The sequence below is a fragment of the Amblyomma maculatum genome, chromosome 3 (genome assembly GCF_055883805.1).
Source record: "Amblyomma maculatum isolate TAMU_Amacu chromosome 3, ASM5588380v1, whole genome shotgun sequence".
Taxonomy (NCBI): domain Eukaryota; kingdom Metazoa; phylum Arthropoda; class Arachnida; order Ixodida; family Ixodidae; genus Amblyomma; species Amblyomma maculatum.
Genome location: NC_139346.1, coordinates 80,407,361 through 80,419,169, shown reverse-complemented (window position 1 = coordinate 80,419,169; position 11,809 = coordinate 80,407,361).

The following is an 11,809-nucleotide window of genomic DNA, read 5'->3' as shown; positions in this document are numbered from 1 at the left end:
CTTCCCCTTTTTGTATCTTATTTCAAAATTGTACTGCTGTAAAATCAAGCTCCACCTAAGAAGGCGACGGTTCTTCGATGTCGCAGTTTGCAGCCAAGCCAGGGGACAATGGTCCGTCTCTACGGTGAATTTGGCCCCTCCAAGATAGCACTGCAATTTTTGAATGGCCCATACAATGCAAGCGCACTCTTTCTCTGACGCGCAATAAGCCCTCTCTCTAGAACTCAGTTTTCTGCTCAGGTAGAGCACGGGGTGCTCATTACCGTCGTCATCTCTCTGGCAGAGAACGGCACCTAACCCTCGATCACTGGCATCACACTGGACCGTGAATTCTCGGCCATAGTCTGGAGCTCGCAATACCGGACGGCTAATCAGCACAGCCTTCAGGTTTACGAAGGAGGCTTCCTTTTGTTCGTCCCAGACTACATTTGTCGGTTCTGTCTTGCGGAGAGCGTCGGTCAGAGGGCTAGCCAAAGATGAATAGTGAGGGATGTAGTGGTTGTAGTATCCCGTCAGCCCTAAGAATGCCCGAATTTCCGTCTTCGTGCTCGGCCGCGGGTAGTCTGCTACCGCAGAAATCTTAATCTCGCTGGGTTTCCTGAAACCTTGACCTAGATTGTGACCCAAGCAGTCCACGGTCGCCCTTGCCAGGCAACATTTCTCTGCCTTTACGGTTAGTCCAGCTTGACGCAAAAGGCTCAGTACAGCTCTTAGATGTACCATATGGTCCGCCCATGAGTCGGAAAAAACCGCAATGTCATCTAAATAAGGCACCGCGAATGTTTCACACCCCTTTAAAACCCTATCCATGAGTCGGGAAAAACAAAATGGAGCATTTTTGAGCCCGAAACTCATCATTGTTGGCTGGTAGCTGCCCGTCGGAGTGACGAAAGCCGCGTATCTGCTGGCGCGTTCAGTGAGCGGTACTTGCCAGTATCCTCGAGTAAGGTCCAGCGTAGTCACATATGCCGCTCTACTGACCTGTTCTACTCTCTCCTCAATATTCGGAATAGGATACACTTGATCCCTGGTGAGAGAATTTAGCTTTCGGTAGTCTACCACAGGCCTAGGGTCTTTACCTGGAGCTTCTACTAAGATCATAGGCGAAGCATAATCGCTTTCCGAGGGTTTTATTACTCCTAATTCCAGCATGCGAGTTACTTCCCTATCCAGAATTTCTCTTTGCCTTGGAGAGAATCGGTAGCACCTTGATCGCACTGGCACGTCTGAAGTCAGCTCAATATCGTGCTCAGTCAAATCAGTTCTGCCTGGCCTGTCCACGAAGCAGGCCTCAAACTCTGTTATTATTTCGCCCAAATCGGACAGCTGGGATTTCTTTAGTTCCCCTCTCTGCTCCGTCTTTTTGAGAAGCTCCTGAGCGTTGCTTCCTTTTCCGCTGAGGCAAATCAAGTTGTCCCCCATCTCCTCGGGAAGGTTTAACGTTAGATTTACCACGGCTTCCCTCTGCACATAAGGCTTCATAAGATTGCAATGATAAATGCGCACTTCTTTACGCCTACCGGGAATTTTCACTGCGTAGTTAGTGTTAGAAAGCTCTGCAACGACTTTAGCAGGTCCTTCCCACTGTACTTCGAGCTTATTCTTGGGATCATTGGTTTGCTCCATAGCTAAGTCCTCTCGGGTTCCACTTAGAAGTCTCGTGAGATTACTAGACACTGGCGGCAAGAGGTTACTCTCAAGAACGTCCTCATTCCGCGTCTCATCAAGCTCACTTTCAAGTTGACATATCTGAGATGCCTCGCTCTCAAAGCTTTCTGACCTGCTATCTTCCGCATTTACCACTGTTTTAACTGCCGTTTCCTCCGCTGTGGCTTTTTCTGGAATGAGCAGTGTAGCTAGTTCTCGCGCCTTTGAACGTGTTAAGGCTTGCACAACTCTGTCTCCGAAAAGGATGCCCCTCTTTCGCAGCAGCATGTCCGATTTGTTGGAGAACAAATACGGATAGCACTTAGGAAGCTTTCCTGAAACGGCAGCCTCGGTTGTTAATTCGTCGAAAGGGCCCTCGATGACCACGTTCGCGATCGGCAAGCACACACTCTGTTCCTCAACTACCTGTCGGATCCATGCACACTGTCCTGTATAGTCGGAAGGCGATACATACGCCGGATGGACAACATCCATCGTTGCGGCCGAATCGCGCAGTACCTTGCAAGGCTTCCCGTTGACTACTAGGTCATGCAGGTAGGGTTCTAAAAGCTGCATATTTTCATCGCAGTCCCTGACATACGAGAAAGCAATCTTTTCTTTCCGGCAGTTGATGGCAATGTGACCCTGCTCATTACACCTAAAGCATGTGAGCGGCTTCCTAGCCTCAAGCTTATTCTTTGTGTTCTGCACGTTGGTCACTTCCCCACTCTTCTCACTGCTGTCCTTTCTAGGGCGTTTGCCTGAAGAAGCCTTCCTTTCTTCGTTTGCAAATCTAGCAAAGTGCCTTTTCTGACGGTTATTCACACTCAACTTGGGATTGCGGGGCCTATCCACTGCTCTGCTGCTGCTGAATTGTCGGCGCGAAGCGTACTCCTCAATGAGTTCGGCAGCTTCAGTTGCCGCCTTAATGTCGCCTCGGTCCTGTAACCAATTTCTTTCTTTTTCTGGGAGGCAGTTATAAAACTGCTCCAAAAGAATTCGCTCGACTACAGCGTCCCTATCACTGTAGGAATCAGTGCTCTTTAGCCACTCGCCCAAATTAACTCTTAAATTGTATAGGAATTCAGGGTAACTCTCGTCCCTGGACTTAGTAGCTTTCCGAAAACGTTGTCTGAACGCCTCGGCGCTAAGCCTATACTTTCTCAGAAGGCAAGCTTTGACCTTCTCGTAGTTGTCCGCGTCCTCCTTGCTTAGCCGCGCGACAACCTCCGCTGCCTCGCAGGGCAGAACCGTCAATAATCTCTGAGACCAAGTGTCTCGCTGGAAGGACAGTTTTTCGCAGGTTCGCTCAAAGTTAGCCAGATACAGACCGATATCCCCTGATATCACATATGGCTGCATGTACTTTGACATCTTGAAGTCTGCCTCCTTGTTGAGAAGAGGTACCGCTAGCTGGGGACAATCGCCCGACCTCTTGCTCAACTCTAGTTCTAATTTCCGGAGCTCAATTTCTTGGTCCAGCTTTTTTGCTTCTCTTTCACGCTTCTTTTCCTCTTTTTCCCACTCTTTCTGCTGTCTGAGCTGTTCCTTTTTTTGACCGATGAGGTTCCATGCTTCACTGAGCTCCTCATCATCGGTTCCCAGATCAGTGATTGCCTTTATAATCAAGGGTTTTCGTGCCAAACCACTTGTATCAATTCCCAATTCCTCACACAATAGCAACAGGTCCGGTTTCTGCAGCTTTTGTAGGTCCATGATCGCTCCGAGTGTCGGCTACTTCCAAAACAACTGTGCAAACTACCAAACCTAAAGGCGTTTCCACACTCTTTTTACCAGTTCTAAAATCTAACCCTGTTCTAGAACCTGGTCCACATCAGAAGAAAAGCCAAGCACTCACCCACACATGCGATCGATGTTCCGAGCTGCTTTCTTGTTGGCCGATTGTTGCTCCTGCTTGTTGCCTGAGATGCCACCTCCGATCACCAGATGTTGTGGCTTGTAGATTCTGATCCACCTCGAATCACCAGATGTTGTAGCTTGTAGATCCAGATCCCACCTCGAATCACCAGATGTTGTAGTTTGTAGATCCAGATCCCACCGCTGGTCACCAGTTGTCGTGACGCTGGGGCTACGTCGACCCGGCCTTCACTTGGTAGCGTGCAGAGACTCGGGGTTGAAGAAGGACTGAATCTTCGAAGTTGGTAAAATATATACAAGCAGGTTTAATGGCACTTTGAGAAAACTTATTTACAAGATTATTTACAAGAATATTTACAAGAAAAAGAAGGGTACATCGGCAAAATGGCAAGCGTTAAGAGTTCATAGCGAGAAGCGACTGGATGAGCCGTTTACCCAGGGCCCAGAGCGACATTTCGTGCTCTGCAGCGTCCTTAAAAACCCCTATGTCCAGCCCCTCTCTGAAGATGTTGACCAACCAAATCCAGGGCACGCCCCTCAGATATCGGCATCCAATCGAACACATCACTGCACTGATGGTCTGAAGCACTGACTGGCCCGGCATTGTTTCGTTGAGCCTGGTCACTTGTTGGCGGGAAAAGCTTGGCGAGGAGGAAAACGGCGAGGAGGTACATTTCTATTCTTCAGCCAAGAATCGATAGGCAGCTGGTTCCGGCAAGTGGATTTACTTCTCAGAAACCCAAGTGCACGAGCGCGCCGCATACGCTCCCAGCATTGTCCGTTTTCGACAATTGCAAATCTTTCCTGCATTCCCGGGAAATCATCTAATGGCCGTATGCGTCATGCTCCTTTCTTGTCCGGCATTCCCAGGAAATCCTCTAATGGCCGTAATCACCTTGCTCGTTTCTTGTCCTGTACGTCAGCGGACGTGTCACTCTGTCGCCTCGTTTGGACAATAGGCATTCCTTACTTGACCATAGCGCTTCTCGACGGGAAGGGTGAACAATTGAACGAAAGCACTTCAGGCTATCTCCCGCAGGGACATTTCTTTGTGTTTTTCTAGACGTTCTCTTGACAGGGTCAATTTGGCATTTGCAGGGTGTCCACAAAGCAAAACAGGCTTACAAAACAGGATTCCTGGAAACAGGCTCACTTAGAGCCATTGGACCATCACCACATATCCACAGCACTTATTCATGCCCACAGGCGAACAATAGAGCGCGCCAATGCGGATGCACGGTCGTAACAATCCTTACACAGTGGACAGTGTGTTATGCCAAGAAAGCGCTTACAGTCCAACATAAGAACTTGAGTGCTGTATGTGCCCGTATTTTTTTCATTGACGGAGTCCCGTCACATCGTCACATCACTGAATACAAAAGCCTATTGTCAAACTCCCTGGTGCCTTTGGGACTGAAGCCTTCATTATCTTCTGCTGGCACCACCTGAAGGCGATTTCCTTATTTGTGCACAAAGCGCAAAATGCGTTTACTCGTGCGTCACACCTAGAAATGCAAAAGTAAAAAAAAAAAAAAAAGAGAGCGCAAACCAGCTTAAACTGCACAAAGTCAATGAAAAAAATTGCTCCAATAATAGCAAAACGCTTAATAATTCATGCGAAGCCAATGTCCTAGCCTTCCTCATGACTGATGTTTATTGCAGTGTGGTTTCAAAACATAATGGCTGCTAATAACTTTCTTCTTTTAATATCTAGGCGACATTTGTTGAGCTCAACGGCAGTTTAGTAAACATGCAAGGCAAGATTTGTATTTCAAAATTGTTTCGTTTGTCTGCTTGAATGAAAAATTTGCTTGCTAGCTGTCACTTTTGTTTTAAATTTTGCGCTTTAATGTGAGTATTAGGCCAAAAATTAAAATTGTTTTTTTTTGCAGCACACGTCGAATATAGAATTTGAAATTTTTTTTATTACGCAGGCTTGCCATAAGGCGGATATAAAATCCATGTAAATTATTTTCTATAATGAACCGGAGGAGGCTCCTGCTCTTATTGTTGTCGGTGAACCATTTAGAGAAGTCTTCTTCCCTTGTTGCAGTTAGTCCCACATCCTGCAGAATCTTTATCCTTGATACCTTTGTCCTTGCAAAAAGTTCACAGCAGGTGGCGAACATGCACTTCTACAACTGGCGTGGAAAACTGCGGGCATGTGGTTGGTCCGATGCCTTCTTCATATTCCCATAGGCATGTTACCGACGGGGTAAGGGCTGCCCCAGCTGTTATCCTTCTAAGGCAAACCTCCTCCAATCTCGTTAAAGTATGAGGGAGGGGGAAATTACACGGGGGAATGAGAGCACGTCTACTTCTACTTAAAGAGGATGTTAGGGTGGGAATAGCGGAGCGGGCATCAAACCGAATCCTAATGGGGGGTGCATAAGTGTTTGGAACTTCGTGTGTGAGGTGGTCAACTTTTTTCTGCTTGGCGTTCTGAGCATCGTCTTGTGTCCAGTGTATCTGAATGCGTATCTTTGTTTTTTTTTATTCAGTGCGTGGATTTCCTGGGCTACACACAGTGTCTTTGTGAAACCCGCCGGGGTGTCGCAGTGGTTAAGGCGCTCGACTACTGTTCCCAAGGACGCGGGATCGAATCCCGGCCTCGGCGGCCGCTTTTCGATGGAGGCGAAAAGCAAGGTGTCCGTATGCTGTGCGATGTCAGTGCACGTTAAACAACCCCATGTGGTCGAAACTTCCGGAGTCCTCCACTACGGCGTCACTCATAGCATGAGTCTCTTTGGGACGTTAAACCCCACAAACCAGCCAATCAACAGTGTCTGTCGCTTTCTGCAGTTGTTTTACGGCGCCTAGGAAGTCTGTATAGATGTGGGCTTCTGTTATGGAATTTATTCTATTTATGGCCTCCATAGCATCGTGGATTGCATATAATTCCATCGCAAGCGGGTCCGGGTATTCTGATACATATTCATTATGTACTTTTAGTTCACTCTGTGTTGGGCTAGTGGCTGCTGTTCTACCGTCATTTTCTATAATTGATGCGTCCGTGTATGCAATGCAGGTACCTGGAAGTACATCAACCAGAGGTCGAGATGCCAGTTTTTTTTACGATGAAGCCGAGTAGTCTTGGTTGTCGTAATAGTCGTGAATTCCCACGGAAGGGGGTCGGCCATTGTTGGTGTTTGCACTGTCACTTCATCATACAAGGATGCTATGGGCATAATGTACTTTCGCTTCATATGCCTTGTTACCTCTCGTTGTTCAATTAATTCTGTCAACGTATTTAACTGTGCAAATTCTTGGAGAATAGGGATAAGGGTAACTTTGGTAATGCCGTGATTGTGCGCGTTGCGTTTTGTATTTATTGTTTCCAATTCCACCCACTGCCGCCTCGTGAGTCTTTAAAATTGGGCCTGGTATAGTATCCTCAGCTGTAACACCGATTGTACAAGACGCCTTGTCATGTATCTCCGAGCTCCACCTCCCCTAGACGAAAGGCGTTTTATCAAGTTTAAGAAAGTCGCAGTTACTTTTTTGACCTTATGGAGCCATTGTATTCCTTTGCCAAATTTGTGAATTTCTAGGCCAAGAACCCTGAACTCGTCCACCTCTTACAATGCCTGATGCAATGACGTTTTTAATTAGCAAATTTTTATTCCAGTCAAATTCAATTCTAAATCCAATCCACGTTTTGTAGTGTGAACAACATGGCAGATATGCGATACTGTTTGCACTAGTGCACTGTCCTGTTCTAGTTCGCTCTACTGTTGTGTTCGAAGCTGCATCAATTTAATTTTATTGTTAGCGCACTTTAAGCTCTTTATTCTTGGAATTGCGAGAATGATGAAGCTGCGGAACCGCTATTTGGAATAAAGGGGTGATCTAGACGACATTCTAAAGACAACAGATATCGAATGATGCATCGTCTGCCTTGTGGACCTGAAGTTGCCGATATGCCAAACAAACGCAGCACGTGGACCTCGATCTACAGGTCACAAGAGACTGACTAAGGACAGCAAGCAGCAAGCCAGTTCGACAGGGAATATCAACAACCATCAGGTGCCGCTATGCCTCAGGTGACAGATACGCCGAAGGATAACACAAAACCGCAAACAGCAGAGGAGGAGGAAGAACATTTATTTCCGCCGAATATGGTGCAGCAGCCACCTACGAGTCCGCACGCAGGCGTCCGGGGAGGCAGTCTGTCACACCGCGGCCAGAGGACACCCGGCCTCGTCTAGGAGAAGAGGTCTTCAGCCTCGGCCGCCAGGCGGACGGCGAATCGCTGTGTTTTTTCGTCGGAGCTTCTTAGCGTGGTCTCCCATTCATCGCTAGTTTTAATCGCGTTGCGCCCTGGGGCACGAACGCATCTCCATATTATATGATCTAATGTTGCCACGTGGCCGCAAAATTTACAAATTTCGGTTTCTGCACCGTCCCTCTTCCGCCCTCTGGCACCCGTCCAACTCCTCCACAGGGGCGAAAAGAAATTTCGAGCTTGGAGTCTTCTCCAGTCATACGATTCCTTTTTACTCAGGGATCTAACCGGTGGCGGATATATCCTCCGGTCTTTCTTCAAGTTGTCCGTTACATCCCTAAAGGTACCTATACATTCTTTGGCTTTAGATGTTGTGGAGGCGTCCGCAGCACCCCGAGGTAGCGAGGAGCGGGCGAGCATGTGGGCAGCCTCGTTGCCGGCGAGACCGGCGTGTGCTGGGGTCCAGATTATGGTCACGCTTTCGGCGAGAGACGACTCGTTCAGAAGTTTTGCAGCACGATTGCTGACTGACTCTACCCTTGCTAAAATTTCTAACCGCCGCTTTGCTATCGCTGATGACGTGTTTCACGCCTGGTCGTGCAATGGCAATGGCTATTGCAATCTCCTCCGCCTCTACCGGCGGTAGATCTCGATTTCTTTCTATTCCTATGGCGATCCCAGTGTCCAATAGGGCGACCGAGGTTACGTCGCCTTCTTTCCCGATCGCTGCATCGGTGTAGGCGACCGATCCCGGCGGGAGTTTGTCCAATTTGTTAGCGAGGTGCTTAGCTCTGCTTTTTCTCCTCCCCTCGTCGTGTACGGGGTGCATGTTCTTCGGTATGGGCGAGACGTATAGATGCTTTCTGATTTCTCGATCTATGCTTTCTCTGACACTTTCGCCTTCCCCGGGCGCTAGTAGGTTTACCCAATCGAGGATTTGCCTACCCGCCGCCGTTCCTGCGAGTCGCTCTCTCTGGGACAGCCTGACCGCCGCAGCCAGCTCTTTCCACTCATTATGCAACCCCATTTTCTCTAGAATGTCGTTAGAAGTAGTTATGGGGAGTCCTAGAGCGCACTTCGTGCATCTCCTAATTATGGTGTTTAATTTGTGTTCTTCGGTCTTGTTGATATTTAGGAATGGAGTCGCGTAGCACATTATGCTCGTGACAAAAGCTTGTACGAGTCTGAGTCTACTAGCCTCCGTGAGACCACTCCTTCTGTTGGACGTCTTCTTAAATACTCTGGCTACGAGCTCCGCCTGATCTTTTAATTTCTTCATCAGACTTTTGTTACTACCCCTGCGGTTGATAATCATACCTAATATTCTAATTTCATCTACTTTCCGGACTTCGTTTCCGTTGACTTTAATTTTGATATCTGGAGTTATCTTCCCACTACTGGTGGTCATTACCAGAAGCTCCGATTTTTCTGGCGAACAGCATAGACCTACGTCCTCTGCGTGATAGCTGATTATATTTGCTGCCTCTTGGAGCCTGGATGTGATGTACGAGTCGTTCCCTTCGCACATCCAGACGGTCACATCGTCCGCGTAGATGCTTAGTTTTAAGTCATCGAGATGGCCAAGCTTACTGGGGAGCTTCCTCATTACGATGTTAAAGAGGAAAGGTGAGAGCACAGCCCCCTGCGGAGTGCCTCTGTTACCCAGCGGGAACTCCTCCGAACATAAGCCCTGAAAGCTGATGATCGCCGTCCTGTCTCGCAGGAATGATCTAATATAGTTGTAGGTTCTTTCGCCTACTCTAAGCTCAGCGAGCCCGTCGAGAATGGCGTCGTGACTGACGTTGTCAAAAGCTTTCTTAAGGTCTAAGCCTAGAATAGCTTTCGTATTTTTTTTCCTGAAGTCTCTGACAACATCGTTATGTAGTCTGAGCATGGTATCTTGCGTACAAAGGCCGGGCCTGAATCCGACCAATTCAGCCGGCCATGCATCATTCTCTTCGGTGTATTTGGTTAGCCTCCTCTGAATAACTTTCTCAAGTAGTTTGCCTACGCAGGATGTTAGCGATATTGGGCGGAGATTCTCCAAGCCCGGTGGTTTTCCCTGCTTGTGGATTAGGGTGATCTTAGCCCTCTTCCACTCTTGGGGTACTTGACCACTCTCCCACACCTGATTTAAATATTTGGTTAGGGCATTGATCGATTCGTCGTCCAGATTTGCGAGCATCTTGTTATTAACGAGGTCCGGCCCGGGGGCCGAGCGTCTTTTTAGGCCGTGCAGCTCCGCTCTGACTTCTGCCACTGTTATGGACGCGTCAAGCTCGCTGTTCGCCGGTCCGTTGTAATCTCTGTAATGCGCTGTGGCGGGGGGAGCTACGTACATGGACTTGAGCTTGTCAATGAGCTGTTTGTCCGTACCCTTAAAGTTATACCTCGCCTTGACCTGTTCTATATTGGCGACCGTTTTGGACTTAGTCGGGTCTATCAGGAACCTGAGCAGTTGCCACGTCTTGGCCCCATTCATGGTGCCCTCCATCTCGTCGCATTTGTTATCCCAACGTTGCGACTCGAGTTTCCGGACGTATGTTTCTATTTCGACGTTGTGTCTGGCTATCTCTCTCCTGAGATTGCGGTTCCACTTTTGCTTTTTGAGCTTCTTCGTTAGCTCTTCTTTCTTTTTGAACATGCCGAATAACCTGCTATCCATCGCCTCAGGCAGAGCTTCGCCTTTAATTTCTTCGGTGGCCTCGTTGACATGGGTAATTAATTGGGCGGCCCAATTTTGAATGCACTCTATATCTCCAATTTCTTCCCGTTCTCTGATCTGTCTGAATTTATCCCAATCCACTTGGGTTTCCGTCCGACACACAGCGCGCTTAACGCTCACTTTCCTACTTAGTTTACCTCTAGCACGTAGTGGTCGCTACCTAGATCCCGATGCTTGTTCGTCCACTTGACTATGCCAGTTCTATGGCAGAGAGTCAATTCCGGGTTTGTGTCCGCTGACACACTGTTGCCCACCCTCGTCGGGCATCTAATGTCGTTAGCAATGTAGAGGTTTGACTCAGTGATATCTTCCAACAGCGTTTGACCCTTCGGGCTGCTGGTCGTGTAACCCCATTCTCGATGTCTGGCATTAAAATCGCCGGCTATTATTAGTGGGTTCTTACCTGCCAGGCTAATCGCTCTCTTAAATATCGGGCCAAACCTCGCCTTCGTGCACTTCGGGGAGCTGTACACATTGAGTAGAAATATGCTGCCTCTGTTCTTTTTACCGGTCAGGATTTCCACAAAGACCGTTTCGGTCTCCCTGTTGCCTACTTCGTGCTGGACGACGGCGACGTTGTTTTTGACGTACGTCGCGACCTGTGTTTTACTTCCCTTCCCGCTATCGTAGCTTTTGTACCCCGAAAGCTTCCATACACCTCGCGTTTCCTGCAGAGCCATTGCCAAAGGCTGTGTGTTCTGGCTAGCTACGTACTGTTGCAAGAGCCATCGCTTCATTGACAACGACCGGCAATTCCATTGCCAAATCTTAGACGTTTTGGGATCCATTATGATTTTGATATTGTATACCCGATGCGTTGCAAAGGGCTTGAAGCATCGTTTCTAGCACTCCAAATCTCGCCTCAAGTTTCTTATTCAGGTTCAATTCGAAGTCTATGATTTCATCCTTGACTAATTTTCTAAAAGCCACGTGCTTTCTGGCTTGTCCAATTACACTAGTGTCGTCCGATTTACGTTTCGCAGGTCTAGCCTGATCGATATTCATTTCATCTGAGTCGTCACTGTCCCTGCCACAATTGCTCTCGCTCGCCCCACCGGGGCCCCGTATGACGGGCGGCCTGAGCATCGGAGGTGCCGGTGCAGGTGTAGCTTTTGCCTCTTTTAACTCTTTAATTACCTCGACTAGAGATTTGAGGGTTTCTTCAATCTCTTTGATGTCTTCTTTAATGATCTGATTTCTTTGCTATGCTCGGCTTGAGTCTGTTGTAATTCCGAAAGTTCCAAGTTTTTTTCTTTGGAGACCCCGCTAGCGAAGCTGACCGACTTACCGCCTGCGTTAACTTCTTCATTCGTCTTTGCTTGTCCGGCCGGCGT